Source organism: Uranotaenia lowii, chromosome 1 (assembly GCF_029784155.1).
Source record: "Uranotaenia lowii strain MFRU-FL chromosome 1, ASM2978415v1, whole genome shotgun sequence".
Taxonomy (NCBI): Eukaryota; Metazoa; Arthropoda; class Insecta; order Diptera; family Culicidae; genus Uranotaenia; species Uranotaenia lowii.
Genome location: NC_073691.1, coordinates 143,183,389 through 143,202,858, shown reverse-complemented (window position 1 = coordinate 143,202,858; position 19,470 = coordinate 143,183,389). Strand labels below are relative to the sequence as shown.

General features: G+C 35.0%; 1 protein-coding gene across 1 annotated transcript in view; it reads right to left on the bottom strand.

Annotated features, from left to right (window-relative positions):
* The window catches only part of LOC129740363 (protein turtle), a 908,021-nt gene extending 889,645 nt beyond the window's left edge, over positions 1-18,376 (bottom strand). The window contains exon 1 of the mRNA XM_055732025.1: positions 16,551-18,376. The gene's annotated coding sequence lies outside the window, so the exon portion shown is untranslated. The remainder of the gene's footprint in view (positions 1-16,550) is intronic.
* Between the last annotated feature and the right edge of the window lie 1,094 nt (positions 18,377-19,470).

The window sequence follows — 19,470 nt, the reverse complement described above, 5'->3', positions numbered from 1 at the left end:
TCCATGAGTATTTATCAGCTGCGTCATCTGCCCGGTGTTGTAACTGAATGACTGAAAGCCGGAAGGAGGCGGGGGTGGGAGGATCGAGTCATATTTTTCATCGGCTTAGAACGGCGTGAATTTATGTTTTCATCCGTTTGTGCCCTTAGGGTAAGGTCAGCATTCTGACGAAACACTCGTGGCTGGTGACCTGAAAGTGACGTGACACAGATTGAAGGGGATGTGACTCCCGGATCAGACAAAAAACTGGTCCCGACAATATCACTAATTTTATATCAGATGGTGGATGGTGTGAGTAAATATGTGTGTGTGGGCCTACATGCCTAAAGCTTGATGCAAACACGTGGGAATTTTCCGACTGCCAGACAGATTGGCTCGGTTAGCCTTTGATGACTGATGCAGAAGCGATCGTAAAATAAATATACAGTCCCTTTCGGGAAGCCTTTGGCAGACTTTTTTTTTATCTTTCACTTCATCCCACCCAATTGAGCTTTTTTTAACTTGTATGGAAGGCTACCTGGTTTGAGGCCGCATAATGATGGCGAACCAGTTGTCCAGGGTATTTCTTTTGTTGTTCGTTGCATTGTTCTAGGTTCATTTGTTTTGGATTTGCCTTTGTTGTTTGCTCAAAACACAAAATGCTCAAATTTTCAATTTTTGTGTAAGGTTTCTGCCTTTGTATTCATAGTAGCCTGCCTGGTTTTGTCGACCAAAGCTATCCATAGCATTTTCGTTTGAAAAAGTGGTTTTAAAACTTTTTCGCCCACGCCTCCGATGTTTTAGAGATCTCTGCGCCCCTAAGGGTGTTTTTGAACAAATTGGTTCCCGAATTAAGTGAATATTGAATGCTTTTAGCCCTTCCTTCTTTTTTTTAATTTATACGTTCAAAGTTTAAACTCAAATAGGCACTTGAATGATCATCTTATGGTTAAAAAATTTGATAATAGTCTGAAATAGGATTTTATATAAATCATTTTTGGAGAATTCAAACAAAAGAAATGCAAAGTTTCAAAGCTAAAACTAGTTTTCAAAGCCCCGAGTTCTTAACCTTAAAATCGTTTTGTCGCTAAATTTAAACTGCACTATTTAGAATCTTGAATCACAATGTATGTAAACCTCTATAAGATGAAACAATCAAGTGGCCAGTAAATAAAAAAAAATGTCAAAAATGACAAAAATGACAAAAATGACAAAAATGACAAAAATGACAAAAATGACAAAAATGACAAAAATGACAAAAATGACAAAAATGACAAAAATGACAAAAATGACAAAAATGACAAAAATGACAAAAATGACAAAAATGACAAAAATGACAAAAATGACAAAAATGACAAAAATGACAAAAATGACAAAAATGACAAAAATGACAAAAATGACAAAAATGACAAAAATGCCAAAAATGCCAAAAATGACAAAAATGACAAAAATGACAAAAATGACAAAAATGACAAAAATGACAAAAATGACAAAAATGACAAAAATGACAAAAATGACAAAAATGACAAAAATGACAAAAATGACAAAAATGACAAAAATGACAAAAATGACAAAAATGACAAAAATGACAAAAATGACAAAAATGACAAAAATGACAAAAATGACAAAAATGACCAAAATGACAAAAATGACAAAAATGACAAAAATGACAAAAATGACAAAAATGACAAAAATGACAAAAATGACAAAAATGACAAAAATGACAAAAATTACAAAAATGACAAAAATGACAAAAATGACAAAAATGACAAAAATGACAAAAATGACAAAAATGACAAAAATGACAAAAATGACAAAAATGACAAAAATGACAAAAATTACAAAAATGACAAAAATGACAAAAATGACAAAAATGACAAAAATAACAAAAATGACACAAATGACCAAAATGACAAAAATTTAAAAAAAAAACAAAAATGACAAAAAATGCGGAAAGAAATTTGCAAAAATACAACAATCAAAAAATAACTAAAACTTGTAATACATTTTTGCAAATTTAAGGGAGTGTGAGGTATCATGTGCCAATTTTTTCTTTGCTTCATAAAGCTGAAACAAATAAAAATTTCATCTTTTGACATACCCTCCCCCCTCCCCTTCGAAATTTGCAAAAAAGCCGAAGTTGAAATGTTTTATGTAAATTTTGATAAAAAATCGAATTTCCGAAAAATTTCAAGACCAAAAACAATTATTTGAACAATATGGGAGTTTTTTCCCCTTTATTATTTTTGATAAAATTGAATTTTTCGATAAAAGTTACATGATTTGTTGCATACAAGCTTTCGTGCAGTTAATTCCAATTCCAATGTTTCGCATTATTTTTTATTATTCCCCTCCTTGCGCTGTTCCAGCTCCGAGTGACAAAAGAAGGATTTGAAAATTGTTCCGGCCTAACTTCTTTATTATAAAAGTGAAAAAGAAAAAAAATGAAAGTTTGTAAGTTTACCTAAGTCTTAAATTACATAATTCATTTAGGATTTTAAAAGCAATTCCAGATGACGAAATAAAAAAAAGAGTTGTTTATGATCGAATAATTCCTTAAACCTGGCTCGCGAACGTTTTAGCGAAACTCCTTATATAGGATGGACAAAATATTTTTCATAACTCTTCATTTGCCATAAAAAAAACATTACAAATAGGAAAAAAAGTACTTTAAGTTCTGAATTTGTTTAAAAACAAAACAAAAATAGGTGGCCCAGGATACCCCACAAAATGTGGCCCACGATTCCCCGAAAGCTATGATTTGCAAATTGGTTGCGTTTGTGTGACTTATCGATGTTTCATCAAAAACTCCTACTCCACGTGAAAGAACATTAAAAAACTAAGATCATAAGCATAAGAGCATATTTTTGTTATGAACGTTAGGTTCCTCATCGATGCAATTAGCGGGTGCTTTGTTAATTATGCAAGAATATTTTTTTTACTTTTGTTATGCTTGATAAATAAAAGAAGCATATTATGGGTATTTAAGTCCACAACAAATAGAAAATTCGGCAAAGCGACGGCGATGACAGAGGGATTGAGATTTTTATCTCAATACACATCTGAGATCCTTACTTCAATTTTCCCTTCAAAAATAGAAAACTACAACTCAGGATTGAGAAACTGAAAGTCTGATAACAATTTTCTGGATACAAAAAAATCTACACCACAAGCTATCGATTTTGCGAAAAAGGGATTAAAGATTCAAAAAAAACTTTAACAACCAACATCTCTTATTACTGATTGCTTGAAGTTCTCAGAACTAAAAGTTGATTTTTTTTCTCTTGGTGTCGATTCTATCCGAAGCATCACCGTCCACGGGAATGGGAATGAGCATAAAATTCATGGCCCGGGTAAGGGTTTAAAGATTACAGGGCAATCCTAAGTAAACAGCAAAATGGAAAATTTCGGAAAAATCCCAAAACATTGACTTCTTAAAGCCATTAGTGTACCGAATCCGGTACCTTGGGACGGCACAAATTTACATATCCCTGGGTGAGTAGCAAATGGCGATACGGCACCGAAAGTCTGGCATGAAGGAAAACGTGAACTCGACCGGGCCTCTTGAGACGATTTGAGAAGAATGAACTGATTTCAAATTTTGGTGTTGGCATTTGAAAACAATATTGGTTAAAAAAAATCAATAATAGTCGAAATTGTTGGAAGAAACGTTTTAATATACCTACTTTTTTAAAACAATATGTCGTGCGATATAAAATTGAAAAAAAAATGTTTTTAAACGTTTTTTTTTTTTTCAAATGATCTTTCAAAGGTGAAAGAGAGGGACATACTTACTCAATAAAAAAAATAATTACCATAAAATTCTATAACTTTGTCTCAACTCTAATAATATTGCATACTTAAAGGCGCTATTTTTTATAATTGAGAGAAAATTAATTATTTTTGCCCTTTTCATCAGACCATTGTTTGATAAATACTAGTTTTTGGATAAATATTAGTAATTTCGTAATCAGCAGTCATAACGATCAATTCAGAAGAAGAATATGCCGTTTGAAAGGGGGATCAATTGTACCCAACACTAGGTAATCAATTGTACCCATAATCAACATTTAAGAAAACTTTTTCTGAAAAAAGTTGAGAGTTTTTCATTGCTTTGAAAATATGGCATTATGAAGTTCATTTTACGCTCGAACTATTGATACATTGGAACAAATATTTTTTTCATAATTTTCCCATGCAAGGAACATTTCAAAGTGATGAAAAAAGATCTTCTAGTTAAATTTTGTGAAATTTTTCAAACAAAGTTCAATTACTCAAACAATTATTTTGTTAAATTTTTTAACCTAAAAGCATTGTTATTTAACTCATTTTGGCACATTTTTCTAGAACATTTGATCTTTGTAAGACATTCCAGTTTCGAGATATAGCTCAGGAATCAAGTATCCTCAGGGAACAAGTATCCTCATTCTCCCCAATAGTTATAGTGCTTTTTTTACAGTCATATAGTGATAAATTTTTGAAAATTCATAACGAAGGACATTTTCCAAGAGTAAGCCCGTATTGGACAAATGGATAGGAACCCCATCAAATGGTTAACTTTGAAGAAAAATTTAAAATGGAAATAGTGGAGGGTCTAGAGGAATGTGTTCAGGTAAAATTTCGTTTATATTTTTAGCTCAAACTATTTAGCAGTGTTCGGCATCGCTAATTGAAAAATTAGCGGCGCTTATTAAATCGCTAACTCATTCAAATTTAGCGATCGCTAATTAAAACCGCTAAATCAGCTGAAAAAGTTATCGCTTCAAGTTTAAAGCGCTAATCGCTAATCGCTAACTGTTGACTAACATTAACGTAAACAGCATGGCCAGAGGATGGATTATTGTTGCATCTCAATTCGTTTGCTCAAAAACTTTACAAATATGGTAGATTGTTTATTTTACCCAGTCTGATGAAAATTTATTTAACCAGTTTTCACTTTTTTTCAAACATTGCCAAACGTGGATCTATAAAACTAAATGAAATGAAAATCCAAATTCATTCTATGGCATTTTATCTTATCTTTATTTTACCTGATTTGAAATATCAGTGAAAAACTGTATTGTGAAAAGTAAATATCTCATCCACTTCAAACAAGTTGTAGGAAGTGGAGTTTTCCAGCACGATTCGTACATGTATTAAACGAGACTTGCCGGGTGGGATAGTAACGTTGAAATCTAAAATAAAAAAAAAACTTGGAAATTTGGAAAAGCCTTTGAAAATCCATTGTTTAACCTAAAAAGCACATTTCAACAAATCACCACATGTGGACGACCATGCTAAAGTCACGTGAAATATTGATCAAGTAGACCGTGGACTGTACTTTTGCAGGCAAAAAAACAGTATCGAAAAGTTGACCTTTTAGCTATGAATTACATAAAGGATGTTTAAAATAGTTTAATACTGTTGTACTATATTTCTTGAATTCTTTTTCCAAGAATGTTGAAACAAGAAGTACTAAAAGAGAAAATAAAAGTAAATCTGTATGAGGCATTCCTGCCCTGAGACCAAGTGAGACGAAGTAACCACTTTCACTTGAAGCGCATATTGGTGTAAGAATGATACCCGATGTCTACTTAACTTGTCAAACGACAAAAAGTTTTCTCCTATCAGTAATAGTTCGTGAATTTGAAACAAGTAAATGGAAGTTAGCGATCTTCATTTAGCGGAACCAAAAAATAGCGGAACTTTTTAATTCGCTAGCTCGATCAAAATTTAGCGGCAAAATTAAACCGCTAACAAAAAGTTATCGGACTAACTAGCGATTAGCGGATTAGCGTTTTTGTGCCGAACACTGAACACGAACTATTTAGCAATTGTTTTAATTTTTGCCCCTAAATGTATGCAACATAATAGTAGGTACTTTTTTCAATAATTTGTATTTTTTAAAAGAAAACGTTGAAAAGCAAGAAAAAATTGATAACCTCGCATTTGTAAATATTATGAAGGTGTTTTGTATCCTTTATGATCGAGAAAACTCGTTAAAACCGTCAAAATAGAGACTGATCAATGTAACCCCAAAGCATCAAATTTAAAACAGAGTCGAGATCGATTTTTTGTCAAATTTCAAGTGGTCTAATAAATTTCTGCAACCATGTTTTAGGTTCATTGAAGTTGAGTACTGGTTTTAAAAATATGAAACATGCCATATTCCCTGTAACAGAAAAAAGAATGGAAAAATATTGAAAAAAGTGATCAATATTACCCCGGATTACGGTTTAATAAATGTAAAAGCACATTATCGAATATTCTTTCCCAATGAAGGAACTCCTCAGGCATTTGTAGCAGAACAGTATTTTAACCATTAAAGCGTGCTTAGTGAGTTTGTATTCTAGAAATATGTCAGTTCACAGACCGGCAAAAGAAAGTGAGATTAATTAAACATTGGTTAGGGTTTTTTTAAAATAATTTACTACCAAGAAAAGAAAGCAAGTCTAGAAGAAAAATTGAAAGTTTTATAACCTTGCAAAGATGTTCATAAATTATTTGTTTCAGGAAAATATGATCCGTAGTTGATAGCGTTTCCCATGGCTGCAGATTTTGGCCGATTTCGATAAAATCCCAAGTGCGGGGGAAAGTGTGGGCCATCACCATCATCATTATCATCATCATCATCATCATCATCATCGTTAAGAAATTAGATTCATTGTGTAATTTATTGTTCATCAATATTTTTTAACAAAATTGATATATTTTACCAGGTTATAAGTCATTGTTTACGAATGGAAAAGGCCAAACAAGCTTGTTTTAAATTTAAAATACGCATAAAATACTCCAAAAAGAAATTGCAACATTTTAATGCCGAATTCAGCGATTTCGGAGCCAAAACTGTGCTGAAACGTGCATAAAGACTCAAGCTCTCGAGCAAAATGATGCATTTCTATTACATACATACAATTAAGCGAAACAAGACTTTAGGGATTATCAAGTCAGTTGGAGAATTTATCCTCGAAACATAAAAAAAAAAGTTGAAGCAAAGTGAGCATCGAACCCCAAAACCAATTCATCCATCTTGCCAATCGGACTACTTTACCAGTGTACTATCTGGGTCAATTGAAGAACGAAGGTCAATTGTCATAGTGTTTCTATCACGTCTAATCAAGAATGGAATCCTACCGAAAAAAAACACACAGCGCTCGGTTGATTCATTCGATTTTTCACGTTTGCTTCCTGGTGTTTGGCCGATGACCATCATCCTTTGTCTTGTGATAGGAATGGCAGACACGAGAATTAGGTTTCTTTCAGACATATGCGATGTAGTTACGCTGGTAGCAAAATGCCAGCAATCACAAAGCTTGATAATGCCAATTCGACACAGCATCGTGTGGCAATATTGTAACAACCTTAAGATGTCATGCTTGGCGTAGAGTTGTGTGGCTTTAGTTCTAACTTAGTAAATACCTAATAGATAGGTTATTTAGTATTTTTTGCTTTCTTCTTTTTTTTTAAATCCAAATAGTCAATAATTGGATAATTATATTTCAGCAACTTCGTTTCAAACTATCTAATGTTTCAAAATCGATTTTGGTTGGTCAGCCTTCATTCCTTCCAGGTTTTTTATCCGGGGCGGGTTCATAGAAGTTATTTTTTATTTCGATGTGCCTGAAATATGTTACAAACCGTTAAACTTCCAATAGTGTGCTATCGACACACTAAAGCATATGAGGGTTTAAAGATTGTTTGTTAAAGAAAACAGTCAATTTTTGTACCAAATTTTTTTTTTAATTCATCCTCAGTATTTGGAAACCCTAAAAACAATTATTTTGCAAGCTGCTTGCTAGCATCTTTAGTGGATTATCGACTTACTATAAGTCGATAACGCACTGAGGATGCTCGCAAATAGCTAGCGAAATACTATTATGTGGGTCTTTCAAATAGCCAAAAGGTTCTTAAAACCTTCTATTTGAATATCAGTGTTTTTTTTTATTTATTTCCGTAATTTGCACTTGGAGAATGCGTGAGCATGAAGAAAACATAATTCACTTTCCATGTGATGTATGGAAATTTATATTTTTTCATTGATAAATAATTAAAGTTTAAATTGCTTGAGCGCTAGCATTGCCGCCTAAAACTAAAAGCTTAAATGGTCACTTTTGAGCAAAAAACATCAATCTAACGTACAATACCCAATTAAAACCATCATACTCAGCACGTCGTAAAACCATCGAATATGTAATTGCTAACTAAATTCAAATTTACCGTGGGTTGATCTGATCCCTTTAATTCTTATCAAATTGTGTTGAAGTGTCTTACATACTACTGCAGCCAGTCTTCAAAGTCACAAGTATTTACTAAATTTAAATCTCTAAATCACGCATTAGCTTAAGTTGCTCTTCATGCCCTCACATCTACTACTTAGCGAAACTGTTTTCCAAACAGTGTTAAATAGTGGTAATTTTGGACTTTATTTAGATTTTGAAGAAAAATCTACAAACAAGTACTTTCGGATGAATTGAAATGATTCTCAACAGTCTTTCCCAGCATCGAAAGAAATCGAATTACCTTTGTTAAAAATAATAGCGTGTAAAAATCCCAAACAATCTTGATCTAAACAAAATTTTCGTACCTAAGAAGTACTGATGAATTAATAAAGCTTGTTTAATCGTTGATTCAACTATAGCGTGTCATTATAGACAACTATTGGATTACAGATATAACTTGTGTGATTTATTTTGTACCAACCTGGTGACAAACCTAACGTGTATGGGGAGAAATGTTTAAATTTTAAATTATTTAAACAGTTATTAAACCACATCCAACCATTTTCAGATAAGTGCAGTAATTTGAGTCCAAAAGTGTTATACAAAAATAATTACCGTTTTTATTTGTTCAAGAATATTTACATCCATTTTCAAAACCTGATCCAAAATATTTTTTTCAATCATTGTTTCTCATCCCTTTCACAAAAACTCCTCCGCGTCTCCCCTCTGAAAGAAGAGAGTGCTTCTTATGCATAAAAAAATACTCGTATCAAAATTCCCTATCATGTTAAATATAGTTCCTTTTGCTTCATACGTTTTCATGATGTTAAATTAAACCCTTCCTATCTCAACCTTTAAAAAAGTAGAGGGGTCTCGAATAATCATCGAAACATTTCTTGCATCCAAAACATTCATATGTCAAATTTGGTTTGTCTTGCTTGATTAGTTCTTAAGCTAGGCAATAAAATATGTGTAGTTTAACACAACAAATAATTTTTATGGAGACTCAGTCAGTCTGCTGACTGTAAGATGGGAGAGGTCTTGCTTGAATAATCTTAGAAACATTTTTGGTACCCAAATATCATGACCAGCCGAATTCGGCTCCATTTTCTTTATAAGTTCTCAAGTAACGCAGAAAAATGTATGAGCCACCTTCCCCCCCACCTTATCACCCAAATGGAAGAAAGGAGCGGGTAACAAATACCTGATCATATCTTCCCATGCCAAATTTGGTTTCATTCACATGACTTATGTTTGAGTTACGAAAAACAAATTTGGAAGCTCATCTAGTATCTTCTACTGAAAAGAAAGAGAGAGGTCTCAAATAGACATAGGAACATTTCTCACATTTAAATACTCTCCCATGCCAGCTTTTGGTTCCATTTGCTTGAACTTTGCAATAAATTGTATAGAAAACCGCCTCCTCACTGTTTATCACCCCACTGAAGGGAGTGAGGTAAACCAAGTAATCATAGGAACAATTATTTTACCCAAATACTATCCCATGCCAAATTCGGTTCCATTCGCATGATGAGTATTCCAGTTCTGAAAACATGTGTGAGAGACCTCCTCTTCACTTCCAAATTCTCCACTGGAATGAGGGAGGGTTACCAAATATGCACAGAAACTTTTTTTTACCCAAATACCATCCCATGCCAAATCTGGTTCCATTTGCATGATTGATTCTAGAATCATGCAAACATAATTATTTTGTATGGAAGACCCCTTTCCCCCTTCAAGGGGGAGGAATGAGTCTCAAAACCTTATTGGAACCTTCTTTGGCCTTAAAAGCCCCCACCTATGCAGTTTCACGCTACTCGGTTCAGTGTTCTTAGTCTATAGGAAACAGCCAGAAATTTATTTTAACAGACTAGCTGATCAGGTGTGTTTAACATCCCAAATAAATTTGTATGTTCAAATCATTTTAATGATGAAAAATCTTATTTAAAATTATATCACTTGAAGGCAAACGATTTCTAACGAAAGCTGAGCTTCTGTTTTTATGATTTGAGCCTAAATGTCACTTGATGGTTTAAATATTGAAGGAGTCACACTTTACAACTAAATTGGAAGAACCTTCATCATTGAACAATTTCAAATTCTAACCCCTGTTAATAGTGGAAGCAATTTTTCGATACAGGGAACCTTTCACGTAATCCAAAATTGTGCCAAATTAACCAAATGTTATCAAATGTGTAAGTTCCTTATGCATATGTCACATTTATTGAATACTAACTGATTCGCAGTGCTTTGCTGCACCTTTTAAAATCACAGAAGTTTTCTAAAAATTATTCAAATTTTAAATGTTTCAAATTGTAAAACTAAGATCTCATGAACTAATTTTCAGAAACAATCTTTTTTTTTTAATCTTTTTAATTTGTTTAAAAAAAATGCTTCTTTCTTCTGAACTTCGCCCTGAAAAGGGAGGGTATGATTCATACCCTAAATACCCTCTCATATCAAATTTAATCCCATCGGTAGATAAGATTTAAGCTTTATATCATCATTTATATGCAACCCCTTCCTTTCCAATCCTCTCCACAAAGCAAGGCGTAAGGATTAATAACAATCATAGAACCACATCTGGCACTCAAATACAGTTCCACGCCATATTTGATTCCATTTGCTGGTTTTGTCCACATAAATTGAGAACTAACATTTTTTTTCTGGGATATCTTCCCTTCTTCCTTTGTTCCTACTCACTGGAAGAAGGTTGGTGTCTTAAATAATTATAGAATCATAACAAAATAATTTATTTGTCAAATTTTGCCCATTTATTAGATAAAATCTCAGGTTATGCATACAAAATTTTTTTTTTCCTTTATCGTCAATCCTATACTTTTACTGCAAGAAAGAAATGATTTCAAATAATCATAGAAACATTTCCATCCCTTGACAAAATTTGATTAGTAGGTTAGTCGAGTTATGTAAAAACATGTGAAATAATCCCATTTCTTCTTTCCATTTCTATATTGGATGGAGAGGTGAATACTTTATATTCATAGAAATATTTGTAGTACTCAAATACCCTTTGATGCCAAATTTGGTTTCATTTCCTCACGTTATTCTCAAGTTCTGCAAAAAAATTGTATGCAAGCCCCCTCTCTCCATTAATTTTAATAAATGGGAATATTAATAGAAATGAGAAGCTTCAATTTATCAAACAATCGTTTCTAGAATTCAAATACCCTCCCATGCCAAATTTGGTTCCATTTGTTCGATAAGTTTTCAGTTATTTATTGAAATTGTATGGAAACTCCTCCCACTCATCCTATTCATTCTCCCCGTTGAATGAAGGAAGGTGTTTCAAATTACCATAGAAACGTTTCTTGTATTCAAATACCCTTACATGCCAAATTTGGTTCCATTTGCATGATTAGTTCTCGAGTTATGTAGTTTTTTTAAAGAGAGCCCCCCTCCCCTCTTCCTATCTCCTCATTGGAAAAACGAGGAGTACCAAACCACCATAGAAACACTCCTCGTACCAAAAAAACACTCCCATGTCAAATTTGGCACCATTTGCATGATCAGTTCTCGAGTTATGAAGACTTGATACTTTTATTAGAGAGACCCCCTCCCCCCTTTCAGTAAAAGGAATGGATCTGTTCTGGAGTTTTCGAATCTATAGGGAACAGAAAGACAGACAGACAGACCTAAGATAAAAAAAAAAACTTGGAAATGAAAACTGAGCTTAAGTTTCAATGTTCGAGTTTTCATTAATTTTCCTGAAAATTTGTCCCTGTTCTTATAATCTATTAAGCCAATTTGTGAGTTTTTATGAATTTTAACAAAGAAGCGATAAAGAAAAAAAAATCTGAATTTTCAAATGATTATTGATTCAAAGAATGAAGAAATGGGTTAATTTTGTTGTGTGAAATCTTTTTCCGGCCTGTCATTCAGAAATTCATTATGGGTTTTCGGAAATGCCTTACTTGTATACTTTTTTCAGAACATTCAAGACTTCAGGTGATCTCTAAATTTCAAACAAAAAAGTTAACAACATTCAGTGTTTCAACCTTTTTTTTAAATGAATATTAAATACCCGATAATATTTTGATTGATTTATGGACGATTTGAATCGAATATCATGTGAATTAATTGATGAATTGATACAGGGAAATTTTTGCAAGTGAGTGTTCCGGGATAAGAGCCCCTTTTCCAAAAGTTGGAAAGGTTTGAATGTAACTGAAAATCTCATTATGTAAAAACTTGTTGTAAACAAAAATTTGAAGAAAATCTCTTGGAAGTACTTCGATTTGTGCAATACTTCATGGACGATTCATGTGAGTGATTTGCTTAAAAAAACGTAAGGTTTTTCTTTATAAAAGAAGTATAATTATATCAAAACATTCTGAAACGCTTTGTTAATGCGAAAAAAATGTTACTCAATGCTAGGGATCCATTATATTTACAATCCTCTTATTATTTTCAAACTGAGATGTATGCCACCTTTTGTTAAAATAGTTTGAACATTGTTCGAGTTCTATCTTATTTAATTTGGATTTTACATGTGACTCTTTCCATTCAAAATTTCAAAAATGGCTGTATAGTTTGAATACAATAAATTATCTAAATATGTTAAAATATTCCGAGAATATTATTACAAGACATTATTACAAGATCTTTTCAAATTAGGGTCTCTCTGATATGCAAAATGTCACCAATAACTGGAAGGACATCAGATGACTTGTCGCTTCGAAGAAAATGGGTTCCTGTGAAATCTGGGGAAAACAGGTCGAAACAGGTACAAAGCAATTCGATATTGATTATTTGAATTAGATGAAATTTGAATTTTGACAAGATATCTTCAAAAAAGTTGTTGAAAAGAACGATGATCTTTAACCTTAAGCATACCATATTTACTTTCCACCACACGGTCGAGCAATTCAAGGCGATTCTTATAAAAATTTGTGAAAAAAGAGTAAATCTGAACAAAATCTTGGCCAAAAACATACAAGAATGAATGGAAGTGAAATTTCAAGTTTGCATTGAATCATAGCAGCATCTAAAGATTTTACAAACATTTATGTTCAATTTGTTTTTTTTTTTCAAACTTTTCGAAGGAGACGTTTATTCTTAAATCGATTCAGAAAATAATTTGGAAAAACCCAGATCAAATCCGGGAAGTTTTGAATAATATTTGGGCATCTCTACCAGATTTGACTTATCTCGAATTCTTTATTGGATTTATGGACAAGCCTGGATATATCAAGAAAATCTGGAATTAACGATAGTCAAAGTGTAACGCTATCTTCAGGAAAGATACATGGTTACATCTAAAATGTTTAACTGAAACCATAAGTTTTTGATGATTGTGTAGCTTTTTCAACATTACCTTCGGATATTTTATAAATAATTCCATTTGAAAAAATAATTCCACATGTTTTGAAAAATTTGACAATTCTGCTATTGTAGAAAATTTAAGAAATAAATATTCGGCCGAGTACTTAGCTCAACTATTCGATGAGCCGAATATTCGGCCGAATGGTTTTGGGCGATATTCGGCGCCGAATATTCGGCCCACCGAAAATTCCGTACATCTCTATACGATAGTAACAATTTGGACTCAGGACTGATGCCAAAACCTCGAAAACTAATACAAATCACCTCAGAAATTCTCGTTCCTTTGTGTTTTTGAGCTCAGGATTCATGATTGTCGGTTTCTATCATAATTTAAAATTAAAATGAAAAGCTGTGTTTGAAATTGTTGTTAAAATTTGGTTTTACATTTCTCTCAAAATTTAATTCATGATTTTCGAAACGCATACGCAATTTTTACATTTAGTGAATATTTTTTCGAATATAAAAAAAAATTAAAAATCATATGCAAAATTCAAACATGACTAGGCTTCAAAATGGCGATATAGATTCTTCATTCTAAATTTTTATTTTTATTTGCAAGTCGGATTAGAAATACATGATAAGAATAAAGAATAATCAGTGATACCCAAAACATCCGAATAATAATTATGGATTCATAACTGAGCTATGAGGATTCATAACTTATTTAAATTCTCGGCTCAAATTAAAAAAAATCAGAAACCGTGTTTATGTAAATTTCAGGAAATGTATTGAAATTCCGAGATTCAAATTTTGAATTTGACTGATAATTTCATTTTGATTTTGATTTTCGGCATACCGGTGAAAATGTATTTTTTTGGAGAAAGAATAAAGCTGTTTGAAAAAAGCGAAAGATGGATCGAAAAGTTAGGAGAAAATTTTCAGATGCTGAAAAGAGCGAAAGAGCGGTTAATCCAGGGAAACTTATTGACGTACTATGTGGTTTATCTATAGGTGGGGACAACCAAGAACTTTAGTATTAGTTCGTTGTATCCATACAGTTGTTTATGAACGATTGTGACGTAACGCGACGCCATCACGAAGTCAAGTATAAGGCGTCCAAATGTAGCCATAGGAACTTATTAGGAGGAATGTTTGGGACGTAAATAAAGTTGTTTATTATTTAGAACTCATATCGTCGTCGTACTAGGCGTCAGGAAGAAAAAGCGTAAATAAAAGGGTGCTCTGATCGTTATATTTTTAAAACCTGAAACGTTTCGTCCCGTCGATAAATGGCGACTTCAACGTCGAGACGCTAATGAACGTTTGTGACGTAGCAATCAAAACATTGAAAAAACTGATTCTCACACTCGTGCAAGGGTTGTCTTGTCCCCACCTATAGATAAACCACATAGATTGACGTATACTTTACCTCGCAACCTTGCAATATTTAGGCAATTTATGGCTGGGATAGAGGTAGCAATCGGATTTAGATATTTTTAAAAATTGCAGCCTTTCTTAAAAACTCTTATTGTAATTCAAATCATATATGCAAAATTAAGTTGGCCAGATTATCCGGTTTTTCTTGAATTTTCCCGAATAATTGATGAAAAACAAAATTGGGAAATGTTGCCCAAATTTTGTTGAAAAATATTCTGATTTTTTCCGGATTTATTTAAATTAGATTGAAAAATTAATCAAAAATTCAAATTGCATCATTATAATTTTGTCTCCCACAATTGAAATTTTTCAAGCTGGATTTATTTAAATAAAAATAAACAATTTTTTGGAGCCTGAAATACGATTCAAAACCTAGTTATGTTATTCGATGGAATTTTGCCAGGTTTCAAATATATCCCAGATACGTGCGAAGAACTTTAGGCAATCTTAAGCTAAGTTCACAAGATTTTATGTAAGTTTAAAGATTTCAACCATCTATGAAAGTAAGTTTTCAATTTTATTACTAAAGGATTCTTAATGCCAATCCGATTCTTCATTTGAAATATTTGAGGATAGAATTCCAAAAGTTTATATTTGACACAAAAATCGATTTATGTAAAAGAGTTAAAATATGAGTTATTAAATAGTATTCAATTGTTTGAGAAAAAATGTCATAAAAAATAAGTCACCAGTTTCATTTCTTCCTACGGCCCTAGCTTGTGCCATATTTAGTGTTAATTTTATATGGGGGTCCCTTTTCTTTTAGGTGAGTGCGGTTTGAAAGTATTATAGAAACCATCTCCGACCCCAAAAACTTCCCAAAACAATATTTCACAACCTTCGGTACAGTAGTTTACGAGTCTCAGAACCGAACAAACAGAATTTGAAAGAATTTCCGAACTCATTCTCGGTCTTGAAAAATAGCTTTTACCAAATTACACGTAAATCGGTTCAGTTCTTTCTTAGTATTTTGGGAACAGATAGACAGACAAACATTCATTTCTATACATTAAGTGGTCTTAAAAGACATACACCGTCTTAGCCGATTTAGGCTTTACAGACTGAATAAATGACGTGGACAACTTAAGATTAACATTTAACACCCAGTACCGAGATGGGAATCGAACCCATGCCATCAGTGGACCAGCGATTACCGTCATACCACGCTAACCACTCGACCACCGAGACGTACTAAGAGTTTATAAATAATTTACAGAGTGTTTATAAATAATTTTTATATTCAAAGAAAAACCTGCCATTTAGATAAAAAATATTTCTACGGGTTTTTGCCGCTCAAATTTGAGCTCTCCTTGCGATTACCATTGTTTTTGGGGAAAAGGACCCGAAAAAAAACCTGGGCACCTTCTTCCAACATAACGAGCTGAGCTCCGGTAGAATAAGGTGCCAGTGCAGTTTTCCTCCCTCATTCCCTGGACCCACGTTTTTCAGCCCATTCGGTACCAACCTAAACCGTGGAGACGTTACAACACATCATGGTAACAAGTTTATCGAATAAAACCCGCCTTAATTTTGTTTTCGGTTTGGGTCGGTACCCGCACGCGAAGGGATCCCGCGAGGGATTTAGGACCCGTCGTCACAGGTTAAGCGGCAAAAGTGTAAAAGGTATAGGTATAAAGAAAGTTTACCACTCACCCTGAATGCTCCGAATAACTACGGAAGCAGCAGCAAAAACAGCAACATCTATAAGAACGGCTGGAAAACACACTGTAGGACAGGGCTGGCACCAAGCTCCATAAACCAAACTTTACCGCTTAATTTTTCCTGCCGTTCGGCTGTTTGTTTCTTTCTTCTTGAAACCAACAGCTCGGGTTTTTTTTCTAGTGGAAAGAGGGATGGGAAAAGGACTGGTACGGAAAATATAGGAGATTTAAGTTCACTAGTATTTTCCCCGGTGGAACGGCTGATGTTTGTTAAACTTCACTGATGACGGAGCTTGTTTTACCGGAAGGCCGTAGAACTGGATCGTTGTTGGCGATGACTATAGGCATACTCCATGATGTGCCGGGATTGTCGAGGTCGAGGAAGCCATGGAAGCTTCCGGGACAGAGGGTCCCGGAAAAGTTTCAGCACTCTTTCAAAACTTCACCGGCACCGGAAACCGAATAAATGAATTTCGCGCGGCTCACCACATACACAAATTTTCACTTCCCCAGGTTTCGGAAACCTGGACGTCCGCGAGCTCTTCTTTCCACTGACCGCGTAGAACCTCCAAAATGGGATGGAGGTTGGATGAAGTTCGGCCAAATCCACTTTGTTATTAAAGACACCGAGGCCTGAAATTCACCAATCAACTTTCCGGGCTTTCCCTACACTTGTGGCAAACTTGTATGTAGAGCCTGTCAAAAACTCGAAAGGACGACGACGCACATGGACTTTCCCGGAACATCACTTTTGGGACGTCAACTTTTTTTACTTGCCTTGAGGAAGGGGTCAGACTTTGGGAAGAGCGGTGGAACAATCAATTTTCATCACTTTTTATGGCTTTTCTTCCGAGTGAAGCCGGTTGACACAGAGCACTATTCGCACATTTACCCCTCCGTTTCCCTTTCTCTCAGGATGATGACGATGGTGTTTGGGTTTGGGTGAGTTGCTGGAAATTAATTTTTATCTTGTCAGCAACTCTCGTTTTATTGGTTTCATTTTTTACCCAGATAATTGGGAGGTTTGCGGCCAATGAGCTTTTGATGGAATAATTTAGGACCACACCGGGGGATTCTCACTTGTCACACTTTTTTACTTCGCTTATCAACAGGGCTTAAGCGACTGTTGTTATTAAGATAAATGCTGGATTGACCCTTTCATCGGTTCAGTAACTTTTATGTGATATTGAGGGAAGCTTTTACCCACAGCTTCTTAGGATTCAAACACAGATTGAGGCCACCCCATAAGGTGTATCAAAACATTTCTTTCAGGGGTTCCGTCTTGTGGAAAACCTTCGCATCGGATCACATTTTCATTTTCCCATCTAGCGGGCCCATCAACAGCTTTAATGCCACCACAGCATCCGAAAACAGAACCTCCGACGTCATCGATTTAATACCCATTTCAACTTTTCATCCCGCCTGCCTTATTCCGACCCCAAATGTTGAGCTTTTCTCTCACGGCATCTTCGTATTTGGCACGCGTTCACTTCCACCCTCTTCGCGTACGATAACTTCTGCAGCATCCACCTCCTGCTGCTGGACCACCGGGCACGAAATTTCGGAACAACACCCAGTGAAAACAACAGCGACCGAGTGTTACACGCACTTTACTACCCAATTACCTGTAGTTACAAATCACGGAAAACGCGCCGCAAAATCACTAAGGAGAAGAAATCAATCGCAAGGAACGTCTCGTTCATCCGCACGATGCCAAAAACGCACAGGAGATTGCACTCGATACGCGAAAAAACGCGAGAACTACCCTGCGGCCACGCGTAATCCACCGTCGGACACCCAGGGAACAACCGATGGGCATAAATGTCACGCTTAAACTGAGGAAAATCTCACCGCCAAACCCGTTCGTCCTATTTCGGGCAGCCCTCGAACCTTACCGGAAAACCCGAAGGCGCCACGATGGGAGCCCCCAGAGGCCCAAACTCTCACCAGCCGGAGAAGAGCAAATTTCCCGGTCGTTCGCTCGCTCGCTGCATCAGCTGATGCTAGGCTAGGCTAGACTCTACCTCAAATTCCACCCGCTAATCTGCAACCATAGCGCCAAATGCCGACATGAAACTGCAACACGGTGCTAAAAGTACGCATGCAACCTCACCCACCCACAATCAATGCTCTTTGGACGAGTAAGGAGACGAGGTGCGAAAAATTCTCTCGCTCGCGGCCCCCCGAGTGCGTGTTCTCTCGTTCCGAGATCCTTTCCGTGAGAATTGTGGCTTCGGGAAAATCCTGCTCCGTTGCTGAATAGGGCATGCGCCGTTGGAGTGCTTCCGCGGAGATGAAATCTGTGTCCGGTGGCGAAGAGGGAAAATTCGGAAGAACCCCCGCCCCAACTCAGCAAGGTCGTAGCTGTCAAATTGGTGTTCCCTCTGCCAATGTGAGTGAACGATTGAGTGACGGAAGGCACTCACCCTGCCGAACCGGATGATGGCGCTCATCGGGGAACGAACTTTGTTTACATTTTGCATACAGGCCAAACGAAAAACAGTATGAAGGGTTTTTTCCGTCATCGAAGTGGGTCACGCGAAGGTTGCACGGTGGCGCCGCGTAGCTTTCGAAACCATCAACCTGCGGAAAAACAATATTGCTGAGGAGTTACTACGTGGTGGGGTGGTTGTTAAAAGTTGTTAAACATAAATCTGTTTGTTTTTTGAAAAATCCTCAGTCAAGTAACACCTCTCGAGTTTAACAAAACAATATACGAAATATGTATCATTTTTGTAAAAAGGGCACACTACAACTGTCAATGAATAAAAAAAAAAAAAGTTTTTGAATATTTCTGAATTCTTTTATTTCTCAAAACAAAACCTTTTTCCGCTAGAGTTTGCATTTCAAGCTCAACGATTTATTAACTCTCGCGGGCTCATCATTGTTAACAATTTTAACGTGGTGGTTTC